Source organism: Leptodactylus fuscus, chromosome 2, assembly GCF_031893055.1.
Source record: "Leptodactylus fuscus isolate aLepFus1 chromosome 2, aLepFus1.hap2, whole genome shotgun sequence".
NCBI classification, from domain to species: Eukaryota; Metazoa; Chordata; class Amphibia; order Anura; family Leptodactylidae; genus Leptodactylus; species Leptodactylus fuscus.
The window spans coordinates 76,964,378-76,981,255 of NC_134266.1; the positions used below are offsets into that span (position 1 = coordinate 76,964,378).

Consider the following 16,878-nt stretch of genomic DNA (forward strand, 5'->3'; position numbering starts at 1 on the left):
CATGAGCCCTTCCAAACAAAGTTACAGGACCTTAAGCTGAGCTACCAGCAGAGATTGAGGCCCTTGGCATGAGTAGAGCCTTGCACCAGCAGTGTTTTTGGCACTTAGGGTGAGTTGAGCCTTGTACCAGCGTGTGTCCCTTAACATCAGGCGGGCCCTAAGTTCTGCGTTTTGCACAAAAGTTCCACATTAACTAGGCTGAATGGTACAAAGATTAGTAGGCCCGAGAACCAGGAACAGGTCTTGCAATGGCTGTCGGATAACGCTTAAAGCACATTGTCCACCAGCCAGGCAGCCTCTACCTCCTCTTACCCAACAGTCTTGTCCTCCTTCCACCCAAAATTCCCAATCTTCCCAGAACAATAACCCCAACTGTCCCTGCTCCCCAGAGCTGTTCTCCCTTCCTTTGACTGTACCGCAACCTGCCCCTCCATTTCGCGATTCCACGGACCTAACAGACGAGTATCTGTGTCCAGATGCTCAAACAGTAGAGTCTCCTCCATTCCATCTCCGGTCGATTTGGTGGCGGATGACCAGCAACCCACCCTCATCGACGACGATGAGACGCAGTTGCTGTCAGGGCAGCCAGTTGACATGCGCATTGTGCAGGAGGAGGAGGCGAGACAGGAGTTGGAAGAGGAGGTGGTGGACGACGAGGACACCGACCCCACCTGGACAAGGCAGATGTCAAGCTGGGAAAGTAGTGTGGATGTTGAGGCAGGTGCAGCAGCAAAAAGGGTAGCTAGAGGCAGAGACATGTCCAGAGGCAGAGGTCAGCTGCTTTGCCGAAGCCAGGCCAGACCCGGAATGTCCGAAGATGTTCCCTTTTGTACCCAGCCCAGAAAAACTCCCCCATCGAGGGCACGTTTCTTGAAGGTGTAGAGTTTTTTCAAGGAATGCGCCGAGGACAGATATAGTGTCGTCTACACAATTTGCCTCTCGAAATCGAGTAGGGGCCCTGAGAAGAGCAACCTGTCCACCACTTCAATGCACCGTCATTTGGAATCCAAGCAATGGAATCAGTGGCAGGCAGCAACGGCGGGACAAACGTCGCCCGCCGTTCATGCCACTGCCTCTGCTCACAGTGCTGGCGATGCACTCCAGAGGACGAGCCAGGACATCACTTCATCTGCCTCCGCCACTTTGTTGACTTCTCCCTCATCCTCCCCTGTTTCTGTCTTATCTCCTTCTCCTGCACCATCAAAGGCACCATCAGGCGCTTCTTTACAACAACCCACCATCTCTCAGACATTGGAGCGCCGGCAGAAATACACCGCTAACCACCCACCCACGCAAGCCTAGAACGCCAACATCGCTAAACTGCTGGCCCAGGAGAGGTTGGCGTTCCGGCTTGTTGAAACTCCCGCCTTCCCGGACCTGATGGCAACTGTGGCACCTCACTATGCCGTCCCTAGCCGTCTCAACTTCTCCCGGTGTGGCGTCCCCGCCTTGCACCAGCACGTGTCACTCAACATCAGGTGGGCCCTTAGTTCCGCGCTTTGCTGCAAGGTCAACTTGACCACCGACACTTGGACAAGCGCCTGTGGTCAGGGATGCTGCAGTGCTTATCTTTAATGACAGGCAGGGTGAATGTGGTGGAGTCTGTTCCCCGGGTGCAAACTGGGGTGGCCTATCTCCTCTCCCAGGCCAAAATTCATGGCAGGAGTAGACTGAAACCCTACGACGCTGCAACCTCCACCACAGCTACTAGCGGCAAACGCTAAAACACTGGTGTAGGGAGACGTCAGCAGGCGGTGCTGAAGCTCATCAGCTTGGGGGACAGACAGCACAGTGCCTCCGAGGTCAGGGATGCCATCCTGGCTGAGATGGCATTTTTTTTTCCCTGCTACACCTGGGGCCTGGCATTTTTACGCCTGTGATAATGGCTGGAACCTGGTAGCGGCTCTGGAGCTTGCCAGCCTCCAACACGTTCCATGTTTGGCCCACGTCTAACCTAGTGGTGCAAAGTTTTTTAAAAACATACCCAAATGTACCGAAGCTACTGTTGAAAATGCGGCGCTTGTGCGCCCACTTTTGCAAGTGCACAGGAGTCGCTGCTAGCCTAAAAACACTCTAGCAAGGCCTACATCTGTCCAAACACAGGCTGTTGTCCGTCATTCACACACACTGAAACCCTACAATACCATATCTTGAGCAGGGTGTGTGAGCTGCACAGACCTTTGATGGAGTTCCATCTACAAAACCCAAGGGTTCCTCAAAGTCAGCAACCAAAGTTTCTGCACCATGAGTTTCCAGGGGTGGCAGAGTTATGGCTAGGGGCAGAGGCATGGATAGGGATGATGTCTAGGGGCAAAAGCAGTGTGGATGTGGAGGCAAGCTAAGCAGGAAAAACTGGGGGTACAAGCTAAGGCATGGACTGGGGTGATGTCTAGGGGCAAAAGCAGTGTGGATGTGGAGGCAAGCTAAGCAGGAAAAACTGGGGGTACAAGCTAAGGCATGGACTGGGGTGATGTCTAGGGGCAAAAGCAGTGTGGATGTGGAGGCAAGCAAAGCAGGGAAAATGGTGGCTAGAGGCAAAGGGATGTCCATAGGCAGCAAGGGCAAAGATGCAAAACTCTCCCCTGTTTCAAGAATTTTCCTGACTTGTCTCCCCACAAAACATTCCTGGGAGGAGGGCTGAAACACCACCCTCCTCCTCCTCCGCTGTTAGATTGACCCCAGCTACGAGCTGAAAACGCTGCAACACTGGTGTGGGGAGACGTCAGCAGGCTGGGCTGAAGCTCATCAGCTTGGGAGACGGACAGCACACTGCCTCTGAGGTCAGGGATGCCATCCTGGATGAGATGGCAATTTGTTTATCCCCGCTGCCCCTGGGGCCAGGCTTTTTTGTCTTGTTGGAGGGCTCTGGAGCTTGCCAGCCTCCAACACGTTCCATGCCTGGCCCACGTGTTCAATGTAGTGGTGCAATGATTTTTAAAAACATACCCCAAATTAGCTGAGCTAAGGGTGAAAGTGCGGCACTTGGACACCCACTTTCCCAAGTCTACAGTACCTGGAGCTAGCCGCAATACACTCCAGCAAGGCCTACATCTGCCTGAAGCACCTACTGTTGTGCGAGGTCACCACACGCTCTAACCCTAGATACCGTATGTTCAGCAGGGTGTGTGAGCAGCAGAGACCTTTGATGGAGTACCAGCTACAAAACCCAAGGGTTCCTCAGAGTCAGCTCCCTCACTTTCTGCACCATGAGTTTCCATGGGTGGCAGACTTATGGCTAGAGGCACAGGCATGGATAGGGGTGATGTGTAGGGGCAAAAGCAGTGTGGATGTGGAGGCAAGCTAAGCAGCAAAAACTGGGGGTACAAGCAGCCGGTGGCATCATCACTGACAAGCACAGCTGTCTGTCAGCTGACAGGCTGACTTTCACCAAAATGAACAGACAATGGATAGACTCATCATATACATGTCAGTTACATGACAAATTTAGTGCAATTTGCAAGTCCAAGATGGTTTGGAGATCTGCGGAGAGGAATCTCACCACCTCTTGCGGGTGCCATCATTTGGAAGGCAAGCCCTGGGCTCAGTGGGTGAGAGCAAGCGCAGGATAATCGTCGTTTGGCCTGGCGGCCACTGCCTCTCCCACTGTTGACAGGGCTGGCGCTGCAGTCCAGACCAGCAGCCAGGACACCTCCACATCTGCCTCTGACACTTTGGGGAGTTCACCCTTATCCTCACCTTTTCCTGCCATTTCTCCTTTTGCCCGCGCCATCATGCGCCTCTTCCTAGCAACTCCCCATCTCCCAAGCCTTTCATTTCATGCTAAAGTACAGCGCAACCCACCCACATGCCCAAGGCTTCAACGGCCTCATCTCAAGAAATCTGGCCCAGGAGATGTTGGAATCCCGGCTGGGGGACACTCTGCCCTTTTTGGGCAGAGTGTGTACTGCGCCACCGCACTGTGCCGTCCACACCAGCACTTTCCCCCAAACATGAGGCGGTCCCTAAATTCAGCGCTTAGCCCTAAAGTTCCATGTGACCAGTTACGAATGGACAAGTGCATGCGGACAGGGACGCTACCTTTCAATTTGGGCACAGTGGTTGAATGTAGTTGAGGCGTGGACCGGGTCGCAAAATGTGGTGGCCTGACTTGTCTCCCCACACAACATTCCTGGGAGGAGGGCTGAAACACCACCCTCCTCCGCTGTTAACCCCTTAGCGACCTTTGACGTACTATTACGTCATGGACGCGAGGTACTTCGCGCACCATGAAGTAATATTACGTCATGGTTATTCCGCCCGCTCACTAGCTGAGCGGGCGGAATCGGAACTATGTGATAGCTGTTACTGACAGCTATCACCCTTTTCCATAACCTCCGGTCGGTACTTTTACCGATCGGAGGTTTTAACCCTTTGATTGCGATGGTCAAACATGACCACCGCAAACAAAGGGTGCCGCGATCTCTCCCCCCCCCCCCGCCGGCACCCCCCGGACCGAGATCGGGGGGTGCTGGTATCTGTAATACGTAGTCTGGGGTCTGTGACCCCAGACAGCCCTGAGCACTCACTTACCTGGTGATGCTCCCGGCGTCTTCTGGAAGTGAGTCTGTCCCGTCCGCACAGCTCACTTCCTGTGTCTAGAGTGAGACACGTGCAGGCTGTCACTGCAGCCTGTGTCTCAGTCTAGAGTAGAGAATCAGTGATGCAATCTTCACTGATCCATGTGTCCCATAGGGACACAAGAACAAGTAAAAAAAAAAAGTGTAAAAAAAAAAAAAAAGTATTTGAAAACGATTAATAAAGTTATAAAGTCCCAAAAATCCCTTTTTTCTATAAAAAATGAATTATGTAAAAAAAACACAAAAAATTAATAAAAACAATACATATTTGGTATTGTCGCGTCCGTAACAACCTGTACAACAAAACTGAAACAATATTTAATGTACACAGTGAACGGCGGTAAAAAATAACGGAAAAAACCCGCCGGAAGTAGTGATTTTTCGCCATCTCACCTTACAAAATGTGCTATAAAAAGTGATCAAAAAGTCATATGCACCCCAAAATAGTACCAATAAAATGCACAGGTTGTCCCGCAAAAAATAAGCCCTCAACCAACACTGTCAAACGAAAAATAAAAATGTTACGCCTCTCAGAAGATGGCGATGCAAAAATCACTGATTTATGTCCCCAAATGTGTTTTTGTTCTGCAGACTTAGTATCGCATAAAAAAATAACATAAATGAGGTATCGCCGTAACCGTACCAACCCGCAGAATAAAGGTCACATGTTACTTATACTGTACGCTGCATGGCGAAAAATGTAAAAGGTAAAACTCAATACCAGAATTGATTTTTTCTCTTTTAAATCCAGCAAAAAAAGAGTTAAAATGTAATCAGTAAGTTTTAGACACCCCAAGATGGTGTCATTACAAAATACATCGCATCCCGCAAACAACAAGCCCTTATATGGCCACGTCAGCAGAAAAATAAAGAAAATATAGCCTCTACCAATGTGAAGACAAAATCACGCAAAATCGCCAAATCATTAGAACAAAACTGGGTGCGGCAGGCAGGGAATGTATAAGCTGTGCAAGCGAATATCAGGGGACACCCTATATTTACAGCTTATGAGGGAAAATATACCAGAAGTGACCCCCAAAGTGACCCCAGTGTGACTCCCCCAATCATAGGAGCTACTGGCGGTACAGGTGGGAAATTTAGTGTCTGCATTGTCCTCCGCACCGCTTATATATTCCCTCTTTGCCATCCGCTGTGCAGTCACGTCCGGGATACTAATACTCACTACACCCCCTGATAAATTCTTTTAGGGGTGCAGTTTTCAAACTGCGGTCACTCCTTTGGGGAATCCACTTTTCTGGTACCTTACAGGCTCTACAAACATGACATGGCGTCTAGATACCAAACATCTGAATCTGTACTCCAAAAGCCGCATCGCGCTCCTTCCCTTCTGCCCCCTGCTGTGCGCCCAAACTGCAGTGTATGCCACATGTATGACACTGGTGTAACCGGGGTAATGTCATATGTGAGTATAAACTGATATTAGGGCACATATATGACACTGGTGTACCCCGGATAACGTACGTAATGTCATATGTGGGTATAAACTGATATTAGGGCCCAGCCAGACACAGAAGGGAAGAAGGTTATTTGGTTTTTGGAGTGTAAGGGTGTGATGTAGTAAACTGTCAGTAACTAACTTTGGTCAGTAGGTGGCAGCAAATTAATAAACGCCCATAGGGAATTAATGCAATTAATTCTTCAGAATGTAAATATTGTTCGAGGTTGCAAACTCTGATTACAGATAATTACTGGGACATTTTGGACTCCTACAAGCCTGGCAGTGTGCTGGGATTGCAGTTTTGATACCTTGCACTGGAGATAGTCATTTGCATCATCCATTACCAGGAAACAGGAAGTAGAGTTCTGTGGGGAGAAGGGTCCTGGCTGGAGGTGATGTGCTGAGGGGACAGTGGAGACCTGACATGCTGGAAGGCAGCCTGTGCTCTGCTGGATGGAAGAACTGCCATGCTGGCTGTGGACTGAGTCTGGAGACACAGAGTCTGTGGTGCTACTTTTGGGACTGAGTCTGGAAAGCTCTGAAGCTCAGAAGGTAAAGGAGACCATATAAGAGAAAGGCCTCAAGGACTTGTAAGTACGGCTTGGCCGCGTCCACGTGTTCCACGTGGTGAAATATAAGGGACTCTTACGCTGACACCTTATCATCTGGGAAATTGGCCTGTCTGTTAAGTGGAGAGCTGGAGCATAGGATATAACTGTACTTTTATGTGAAGACCCCATTTCACTGTGGATTACAAATAGTATTGCGCAATACTTAGGGTGCACCCCAACGAGGGACCGATCCAGGAGAACCGTGTTCTTAAAGGACTTGTATCTGGTACCTGTTAAGTAACTGTGGGAACTAGGAGTATAGTGTTAGTTTGCTGCAATATTCTGTTGCATATTAGTTTGTATTTCTTCTCTGTTTATACCGTGTTACATGTTTTCCCAGATCGCTATTCTGTGACTTATTCAGTAAACTTTGTCTTGGGGATTAAAACACTGTGTGCGTCTGTGTGGCATCGTGTACCTGCTGAACCTGTGGGCCCAGCCCTTGGTTCTCTTTCATTTGGCGCTGCGAGCAGGGTACATTGATCGCCATGCAGAACGCTTCAGAGTCCGGGGAAGCTCCACCTGAGGCCCCAGTCAACCCTCCTGCCATGGCAGCAGCTCCGATTATGTGTCTGCCTGCAGGGGCGATCTTGAGTCAATTAGTACGATATGATGGTCAGAATAGGCCACTAGAAGACTGGGTTGCACATCTTAAAAGCACCCTCCGGTTATATAATTTGGCTCCTGATCTGCAATCAGATGTGGCGCTGAATGCCTTGGAAGGAGATGCCCGACGCACTGTAATGCTGCGCCCTGAGGAAGAAAGGAAGACACTGGAATCTATAATCTCGATCCTCGAGTCCATTTATGGAGAAACATCCAGTACCGGTAGCCTTAGATCCCGCTTCTTCACTCGCTTCCAGCATGAAGATGAGACCATCCCCCAATTTGCCAATGCCCTCCAGGAGATTTGGTCACATGTACGAAAGAGAGAGGCCAGGGGTGCTAATGACCTTGGAAATGGAGATGAAATCCTCCGGGATCAGTTCATCCTCGGTTTGCGAAGCCCTCCTCTGCGCCAGGTGCTCAAGGACCGTATCCGGGTGGATGCTACTTTACAGTTCCAGAGGATACAAGCAGAAGCGGTGGCTCGAGATAAAGAAGAAGAGTATGGAGTGTACAACGTGAGAATGCAGTCTGCAGCAAGTCAGAGAACTCCTTCCAATGAAGAAGATTTGCGAGAGTTGGTGAAGGTACTTAGCACATCGGTGGGAGAAATTCAGAGACAGTTGGAACGGTTACAGGCCCCAGTTCCGCCTGAACACTGGGAAAGGGGTGCTGCTCTGATGGCTACTGCACCATGTCAAGCTCCTCTGGAGGAGGGAACAAGAAACTTCACCATGCATCACCCCAGTCCGTATCCACCTACACCTGGACAGACTTGGGGTTCTGCAAGTTATTCGAGGGCAAGGGGCCCCCAGTGTTGGATATGCCAAGAAAGAGGACATATCGCCCGGCAATGCCCGAGGAACCACGCAAACCCAGAATGTCTTCCGTTAAACGGGAACTCCCTGTGGCAGCGGGGCATGCCGCGGGGGAAGTAAAGTGCCAGGACGCCCCTGAAGACCCTCGGGACCTTGTGGCCGAAAGCCCTTACTTGGAAGTGCTGATTGAAGGACAATGGGTGAGATGTCTTATAGACACAGGATCAGAAGTAACCACGATGCCTTTGAAATTCTTTGAGAGAAACTTCGGCCATCTGATGAAACCTGAGAAGGACACTTTGATTAAGTTGACGGCTGTGAACCAGACTGCTATACCTGTGTTCGGAGTAGCTTGGATGAGAATAGAGCTATGCGGACAAGACGTTGGCAAGAAGGGAGTGGTGCTGGTGGAGAAGCCAGCTCGAGATGAAGCCCCAGTCGTATTGGGAATGAATATCCTGCGAGAACTAGATCAAGTCATGTTTTCAAAAGAGGGCCCTGGTTATTGGAAGAAAGCAACTTCCCATAAGCCCACCCGGAGAGCATTCCAGCGCTTGATCAGAGCATGCGGTATCTGTAAAAGCACCCCTGTGGGTAAACCCATTGGAACAGTATATGCTCCATATGGGACTACTTGCACCGTACCCCCACGTCAGGAGAAGATAATACGTATGCCGATTGGAGGAAACCGGAAGCTGAATGGCATAGATGTGCTAATTGAACCCCTGGGCTTGTCAGAAGCTAGCCGAAGTCCAGTGGTCGCCAGAACAATTGTATCAGTTGCAGATGGACAAGTGCTAGTCCGGTGTATCAACGTACATGATTATGAAGTTACATTTCATGCAGGAGAGAAAGTGGCTGAATTGCATGTGCTCCAAGCAGAGACACTCACAGGTAGACAGTTAGCCCTACGGGTAGTGAAAGGTGATGCTTGGACTTTGGTAGTGGACCAGAATTTTGAAGAGGAGCCCACACCTGAGTGGAATGGCCAGCGAATTTTGGAGCAAATGGAAATTGATGCAAAGCTTGGTGCTCTAGAACAGAGGTGGATGGCTAGACTAGCGAAGTATAACTATACCATCAAATATCGTGCTGGCAAAGACAATACCAATGCTGATGCACTATCTAGAGTCACCTGGGAGGTGCCAGTCAGAGAGGTCGATGAAGGAACTGAAATACCTGATCTCAGTCGAGTGCCCCGACGGTCACCCTTGGCAAGCTCAAGTGGGGTGGCTACTGGTGGCACGGTGCTATTAGGGAAGACTGAAGAAGAATGGGCACAGGTGCAGGATGATGATTCGGACTTACGGAAAATAAAATACTGGGTTAAAATGGAAACCTGGCCTAATCTTGACATGCAAAGTCATTTGTCTTCAGACGGATGGAAACTGTTACAACAATGGGACCGGCTAATAATTCAAAATGAGGTCATGTATCGGAGAGTGTTCCTGCCGACAGATCTTGAAGAGAGGTGGCAAATAGTGATCCCAGGTGTCTTGGCCCGAAGAGTAGCCCTTGAGGGACATGAGAAGGGTGCCCACTTTGGAGCAGAGAAAACGTACAGGTGGGTGCAGAGATTCGTATACTGTCCCCGGCTGGAGCAAATTGTCAGGGAAGTGTGCCAAAAATGCCGAGTTTGTGAGCTGGCGAAACCTCCAGAGCAGCGGGCCCCCATTCAAGTGATTCATACATCCGCACCACTAGAAATTCTGATGATTGACTACATCTTAATCGGACAATCAGTGAGTGGGCATCAGTATTGCCTTGTGATGACAGATCACTTCACAAAGTTCTCTGTGGCAGTACCAACCCGTGACCAGACGGCAGGGTCAGCCGCCCGTGCAGTGTGCAGACACTTCATCCAGGTGTATGGATGCCCGAAACGAATTCATTCTGACCAAGGAGCTTGCTTTCAAGGGAAACTGATGGAAGAGCTATGTCGACTGTATGGGATGGAGAAGTCAAGAACAACTCCGTACCACCCGCAGGGCAATGGAGCCTGTGAGAGGTTCAACAAAACACTTCTACAGATGCTCCGTACTCTGGAAACAGATCGTAAAAGGCACTGGCCTGAATATTTGCCCGAGCTGCTCTGGGCATACAATAATCGTGTTCATAACACTACTGGCTATACCCCGTACATGCTGCTGTTTGGTCGTCCTGGACAGGAAATCACGGAAATGAATCTCAACCCACCTTCTGAAGAGATAACTAGAACCGTTGACTCTTGGGTGCAGGAACACCGAGACAAACTGAGAACCATCCAACGGGTGGTCAATGAGAGATTGCAAAAACAAGTCCCTAGAGATCATCAACCGGTGCAAACAGTACCATTGTTACCAGGTGAAAGAGTACTGGTTCGTGAAAAGCGGCCCACTAACAAATTGGATCACCGCTGGGAATCACAGCCCTACATTGTGAAACGACAAGTGTTTTCAGAAGGTCCAGTCTATGATGTCCAAGCAGAAAACTCTGATGGGCCAACTCGGAGGTTACACCGTAACATGCTGAGACCATGTCTTTCTGAGGGACGGTCCTTGCTTGAAAATACTGGAGAAGTTGAGCAAAGACGTCCAGACCCAGTGCGTTCAAGAGACACCGAGTGGTGGCTGGTCACTATGCCGCCTGTACAGACGAATGAAGTGCCTACTCCTGAATGTCCTGTGACAAATGATACCCCAGAAACTGCAGTACTACCCCGAGAGGAGTTGAATACAGTTCCTACACCAGTGACACCAAACCCAGGCATTCGCAGGTCGGAGCGCTCCACGGCAGGTATCCCCCCTCAGCGCTATGCAGCTGATGATTTTATTTGGTAGAGTTGTCGGGACGCCAACATTTTAGTGGGGTGGCATGTAAGGGTGTGATGTAGTAAACTGTCAGTAACTAACTTTGGTCAGTAGGTGGCAGCAAATTAATAAACGCCCATAGGGAATTAATGCAATTAATTCTTCAGAATGTAAATATTGTTCGAGGTTGCAAACTCTGATTACAGATAATTACTGGGACATTTTGGACTCCTACAAGCCTGGCAGTGTGCTGGGATTGCAGTTTTGATACCTTGCACTGGAGATAGTCATTTGCATCATCCATTACCAGGAAACAGGAAGTAGAGTTCTGTGGGGAGAAGGGTCCTGGCTGGAGGTGATGTGCTGAGGGGACAGTGGAGACCTGACATGCTGGAAGGCAGCCTGTGCTCTGCTGGATGGAAGAACTGCCATGCTGGCTGTGGACTGAGTCTGGAGACACAGAGTCTGTGGTGCTACTTTTGGGACTGAGTCTGGAAAGCTCTGAAGCTCAGAAGGTAAAGGAGACCATATAAGAGAAAGGCCTCAAGGACTTGTAAGTACGGCTTGGCCGCGTCCACGTGTTCCACGTGGTGAAATATAAGGGACTCTTACGCTGACACCTTATCATCTGGGAAATTGGCCTGTCTGTTAAGTGGAGAGCTGGAGCATAGGATATAACTGTACTTTTATGTGAAGACCCCATTTCACTGTGGATTACAAATAGTATTGCGCAATACTTAGGGTGCACCCCAACGAGGGACCGATCCAGGAGAACCGTGTTCTTAAAGGACTTGTATCTGGTACCTGTTAAGTAACTGTGGGAACTAGGAGTATAGTGTTAGTTTGCTGCAATATTCTGTTGCATATTAGTTTGTATTTCTTCTCTGTTTATACCGTGTTACATGTTTTCCCAGATCGCTATTCTGTGACTTATTCAGTAAACTTTGTCTTGGGGATTAAAACACTGTGTGCGTCTGTGTGGCATCGTGTACCTGCTGAACCTGTGGGCCCAGCCCTTGGTTCTCTTTCAGGAGCACAGACTTAGACGGTTTGGTTTTTGGATGCCATGGCACTTTTGCAGAGACTCTAAAATTTCCCCTACAAAATGGGGTCACTTCTTGGGGAATTCCAGTTTACTGGCACCTCCAGGGCTCTGCAAAAACAACATGGCGCCCAGGAAGTCCCTCTAAATCTGTACCCCAAAAGCTAAAAAGCGCAGTGCTCCTTCCCTTCTGAGCCCTGCTGTGCGCCCAAGCAGCAGTTTATACCCACATATATAATTTTTTTGCCCCTCGGGAAGGCCCACTTAATAGTTTTAGGAGTGCAGGTCTCTGACAACACAAAGTGGGTGCAATGCATTGGATACCAAAATGGCATATTTCTTTAAAAATTTCAATTTTTGGGAAGCATTTTTAGTCTCAAAATCATAATACCACTTGATACATTCCTTGACGGGTGTAGTTTCTAAAATGGGGTCACTTTTGAGGGGTTTCTATTGTAATGATACTTTAGGGGCTCAGCAAATGCGACATGGCACCTCAAAACTATTCCAGCAATATATGCCCTCCAAAATCCAAATAGCGCTCTTTCCATTCTGAGCCCCAACATGTACCCATACAGCAGATTATGATCCCATATGGGGTATTGCCGTGTTCAGGGGAAATTGTGTAACAAACTGTGGGGGGCTCTTAATTCTCTAACTACTTGCAAAAATTAAAAATATGGCGCTAAATGGACGATTTATTGGAAAAAAAGTAATTTTTCATTTTCACATCTCAATGGTAAAAAAATCTGTGAAACACCTGTAGGGTCCAAGTGCTCACTAAACCCCTTGATAAATTCCTTGAGGGGTCTAGTTTTCAAAATGGGGTCGTTTTTTTTTTTTTTTTTTTTTGGGGGGGGGGGGGGGGGTCCACTGTTCTAGTACTTCAGGGGCTCTCCAAATGCAACATGGTGCCTGAAACAGATTTCAGCTAAATTTGCCCTCCAAAATCCCAATAGCGATCCTTCAGCTCTGGACTTTACAGTGTGCCCATAGATCACTTTACATCCACATGTGGGGCATTTCTGTAGTTGGGGCAAAGTGCTTGACAATTTGTGGGGTGCATTTTCTTTTTTAACCCCTTGTGGAAATGCATAATTTGGGGTTAAAGCTACATTTTATAGCAAAAAATGTCACTTTTCCTTTTGTTGGGCCAATTCTGTTACACTCCTGTAGGGTCAAAGGGCTCACTAAACCCCTTGGTAATTTCCTTGAGGGGTATAGTTTCCAAAATGGGGTGACATTTTGGGGGTTTCCACTGTTTTGGCACATTGGGGGCTCTGCAAAAGGGACATGGTGCCTGAAAAGTATTCTAGTAAAATCTGGCCTACAAAATCCAATTAGCGCTCCATCCGTTCTGAGAGCGACCGTGTGCCCGTACATTAGGGTACCAGCACATACGGGGTATTGTCGTGTTCAGGAGAAATTGTGTAACAAAATGTGGGGTGCAGTTTCTCCTTTAACCCTTTGTGAAGATGAAAAATTTGGGGCTACAGTGACATTTTATTATAAAAAAAAGTAATTTTTCATTTTCACATCTCAATGGTAAAAAAATCTGTGAAACACCTGTAGGGTCCAAGTGCTCACTATACCCCTTGATAAATTCCTTGAGGGGTCTAGTTTCCAAAATGGGGTGACATTTTGGGGTTTTCCACTGTTTTGGCACCTTGGGGGCTTTGCAATCGGGGCATGGCGCCTGAAAAATATTCTAGCAAAATCTGGCCTACAAAATCCAATTAGTGCTCCATCTGTTCTGAGAGCGACCGTGTGCCCGTACATTAGGGTACCAGCACATATGGGGTATTGTCGTGTTCGGGAGAAATTGTGTAACAAAATGTGGTGTGCAGTTTCTCCTTTAAACCTTAGTAAATGTGTAAATTCTAGGGCTAAATGAATATATTAGTGACAGAAATTGAAAAATGTAAATTTGACCTCCATTTTGTTTTAATTGTTGTGAAATGCTGAAAGGGTTAAGAAACTTTCTAACTGCTGTTTTAGATTCTTTCAGGAGTGCAGTTTTTAGAATGGGGTGACTTTTGGGGGGTTTTATTAGAGAGGCCTTTCAAGTTCCCTTCAGAACTGAACTGGTCCCTTGAAAAATGTGTTTTGGAAATTTTCTTGAAAATTTGGAAAATTACTGCTTGACTTGTAAGCCTTATAATATCTGAAAAAAATGAAAGGGTGCTTAAAATTTGATTGCTACATAAATCAGAGACATGGTTAATTATATTTATGAAAAAATTCGGGTAGTATGACTTTCTATTTGAAAGGCTTGCAATTTCAAAGTTTGAAAACTGCATTTTTTTCAAAATTTTCACCAAATTTCCTATTTTTTCATAATTAAAGACAAAACATATCGACGAAAATTTACTACTGACATGAAGTACAATGTGTTACGAAAAAACAATCTCAGAATCACTTGTGTAAGTTAAAGCGTCTCAAAGTTATCGCCATTTAAAGTGACACATGTCAGATTTGAAAAAAGAGGCCTGGTCCTTAAGTCACTTTTGGGCTGTGTCTCTAAGGGGTTAAATTGACCCCAGCTACGAGCTGGAAACGCTGCAACACTGGTGTGGGGAGACGTCAGCGGGCAGTGCTGAAGCTCATCAGCTTGGGGGCCAGACAGCACACTGCCTACAAAGTGAGTCATGCCATCCTCGATGAGACGGCAATGTGGTTTTTGCCACTGCACCTGGGCCCAGGCATGTTGTCATGTGTGATAATGGCCGTAACCTGGGATTGGCTCTGTAGCTTGGCAGCCTGCAACATATTCCATGCCTGGGCCACGTTTTTAACTCATTGCTGCTAATCTTTTGAAAAAGGTACCCCAATGTTCCTGAGCTACTGGTGAAAGTGTGGCGCTTGTGCGGATAGTTTTTAAAGTCTATAGTTGCCGCTGCTAGCCTCTATGCACTCCTACAACGCCTGTACCTGCTGGAACAACGGCTGTTGTGCGACGTCTCCACACTGCTGGCACTAAACATATCATGTGTTGAGCAGAGTGTGTGAGCAGCACAGACCTTTGATGTAGTTCCAACTCCAAAACCCTCGGGTTCGTCAAAGTCAACTCCCTCAGTTGCTCAACCATGAGTGGCCATGGGTGGCAGACTTATGTGAAATCCCATCCCATCCATTGCACTGGACACGAAACATTAGCATGCGCTCAGCACAACTTCGGATATGGCAGCTGCGTTAAGCAGGGTGCAGGGTACAACACAGACCAGGCCCGAGCACCAGGAACAGGTGTTAGAAATACTGCAGCATCTGCCATTTCCTTCCAATTTTGGGGTTTTGGACCCGCCACCGACTTGTCTGGACCTAAGTGGGGATCATGAGACACAGTTGCCATCAAGGCAAGCTGTGGTCATGTGCGGTTTGCAGTAAGGGGGCAGTGCGCAATTGGAAGAGGAGTTGGTGGATGACGAGGCCACCGACCCCACATGGACAGGGGTGATGTCTAGGGGCTAAAGCAGTGTAGATGTAGAGGGAAGCTAAATCAACAAAAAACCTGGGTAGAAGCAAAGGCATAAACTGGGGTGATGTTTAGGGGCTAAAGCAGTGTAGATGTGGAGGGAAGCTAAGCAGCAAAAACAGTGGGTAGAAGCAAAGGCATGCAAAACTCTACCCTGTTGGAAGACTTATTCCTAGGTCTGGAACACGTTAATGGCCCCCCTGGACAAATTACTGCCACTCAGGGGCCTAGTGTCACCAGGAGGGACAAGTATAGGCGCATGTTGTGAGAATACCTGGCCGACACCAGCTCTGTCCTCTCCGATCCCTCTGTGCTCTACACTTATTTTCTCGTCTTTTTTTCTGAACTGCACATCTCTTGCCTGCTTCCTTTGGGATCTTAGAAATGGTGGTCCACTTCCACAGATGGTAACTTCAATAGACAGTGTAACGGGAGTAGCTGAGGGATCGCTGTCTTAACCACTTTTTGGCACAAAATTAACTTCCAAAGCCAAATATGGTGCAAGTATATGATGCAAGGACACCTACACACCTATCTCTGACACATTGGGGAGTTCACCCTCATGCGCCCTTTTGGCCTGCACCATCATGCGCCTCTTCCCAGCCACTCCACATTTCCCAAGCTTTTCATTGCAGGCAGAAGTACAACACAACCCACCCCATGCCCAAGCCTTTAACAGCCTCATCGATAAACTGCTGGCCCTGGAGATGTTGGTGTTTGTTTATGCTTCTGGAGACCCAGGCCTTCCGTCAGCAGATGGCAGCTGGGGCACCTCCCTATGCTGGGCCTAGCCGTTACTACTTCTCTTGGTGTGCTGTCTCTGCCTTGCGCCTGCATGTGTCCCATAACATCAGTCGGGCCCAGAGCTCTGCGCTTTGCTGCAAGGTCCACTTGACCACCGACACATGGACAAGCGCCTGTGGTCAGGGATGCTGCAGTGCTTATCTTTAATGACAGGCAGGGTGAATGTGGTGGAGTCTGTTCCCCGGGTGCAAACTGGGGTGGCCTATCTCCTCTCCCAGGCCAAAATTCATGGCAGGAGTAGACTGAAACCCTACGACGCTGCAACCTCCACCACAGCTACTAGCGGCAAACGCTAAAACACTGGTGTAGGGAGACGTCAGCAGGCGGTGCTGAAGCTCATCAGCTTGGGGGACAGACAGCACAGTGCCTCCGAGGTCAGGGATGCCATCCTGGCTGAGATGGCATTTTTTTTTCCCTGCTACACCTGGGGCCTGGCATTTTTGCGCCTGTGATAATGGCTGGAACCTGGTAGCAGATCTGGAGCTTGCCAGACTCAAACACGGTCCACGCATGGCCCACGTTTTCCAACTTGTTGGTGCCATGTTTCTTTGAAACCTACACCATTGTGCCTGATATACAGGTCAAAGTGGGGCCATTTTCGTAAGTGAGAACTAGCCTCTGCTAGGCAGAAAACATTCAGAGCACACTCCTCTCATCTTCGCACCGTTGGCTGGTGGAGGAAGACGAGGGGGTTGGAGTG

The 16,878-nt window shown here is 48.5% G+C and overlaps 1 protein-coding gene across 3 annotated transcripts in view; it reads left to right on the forward strand.

Moving 5' to 3' along the window:
* The window catches only part of CD53 (CD53 molecule), a 48,273-nt gene that overhangs the window by 7,780 nt on the left and 23,615 nt on the right, over positions 1-16,878 (forward strand). For 2 of the 3 annotated variants that reach the window (XM_075264039.1, XM_075264041.1), the window contains exon 1: positions 10,953-11,375. The exons of the other annotated variant lie outside the window; for it this stretch is intronic. The gene's annotated coding sequence lies outside the window, so the exon portion shown is untranslated. Of the gene's footprint in view, positions 1-10,952; positions 11,376-16,878 lie in introns of those variants that run through there. 3 annotated transcript variants of the gene reach the window in all.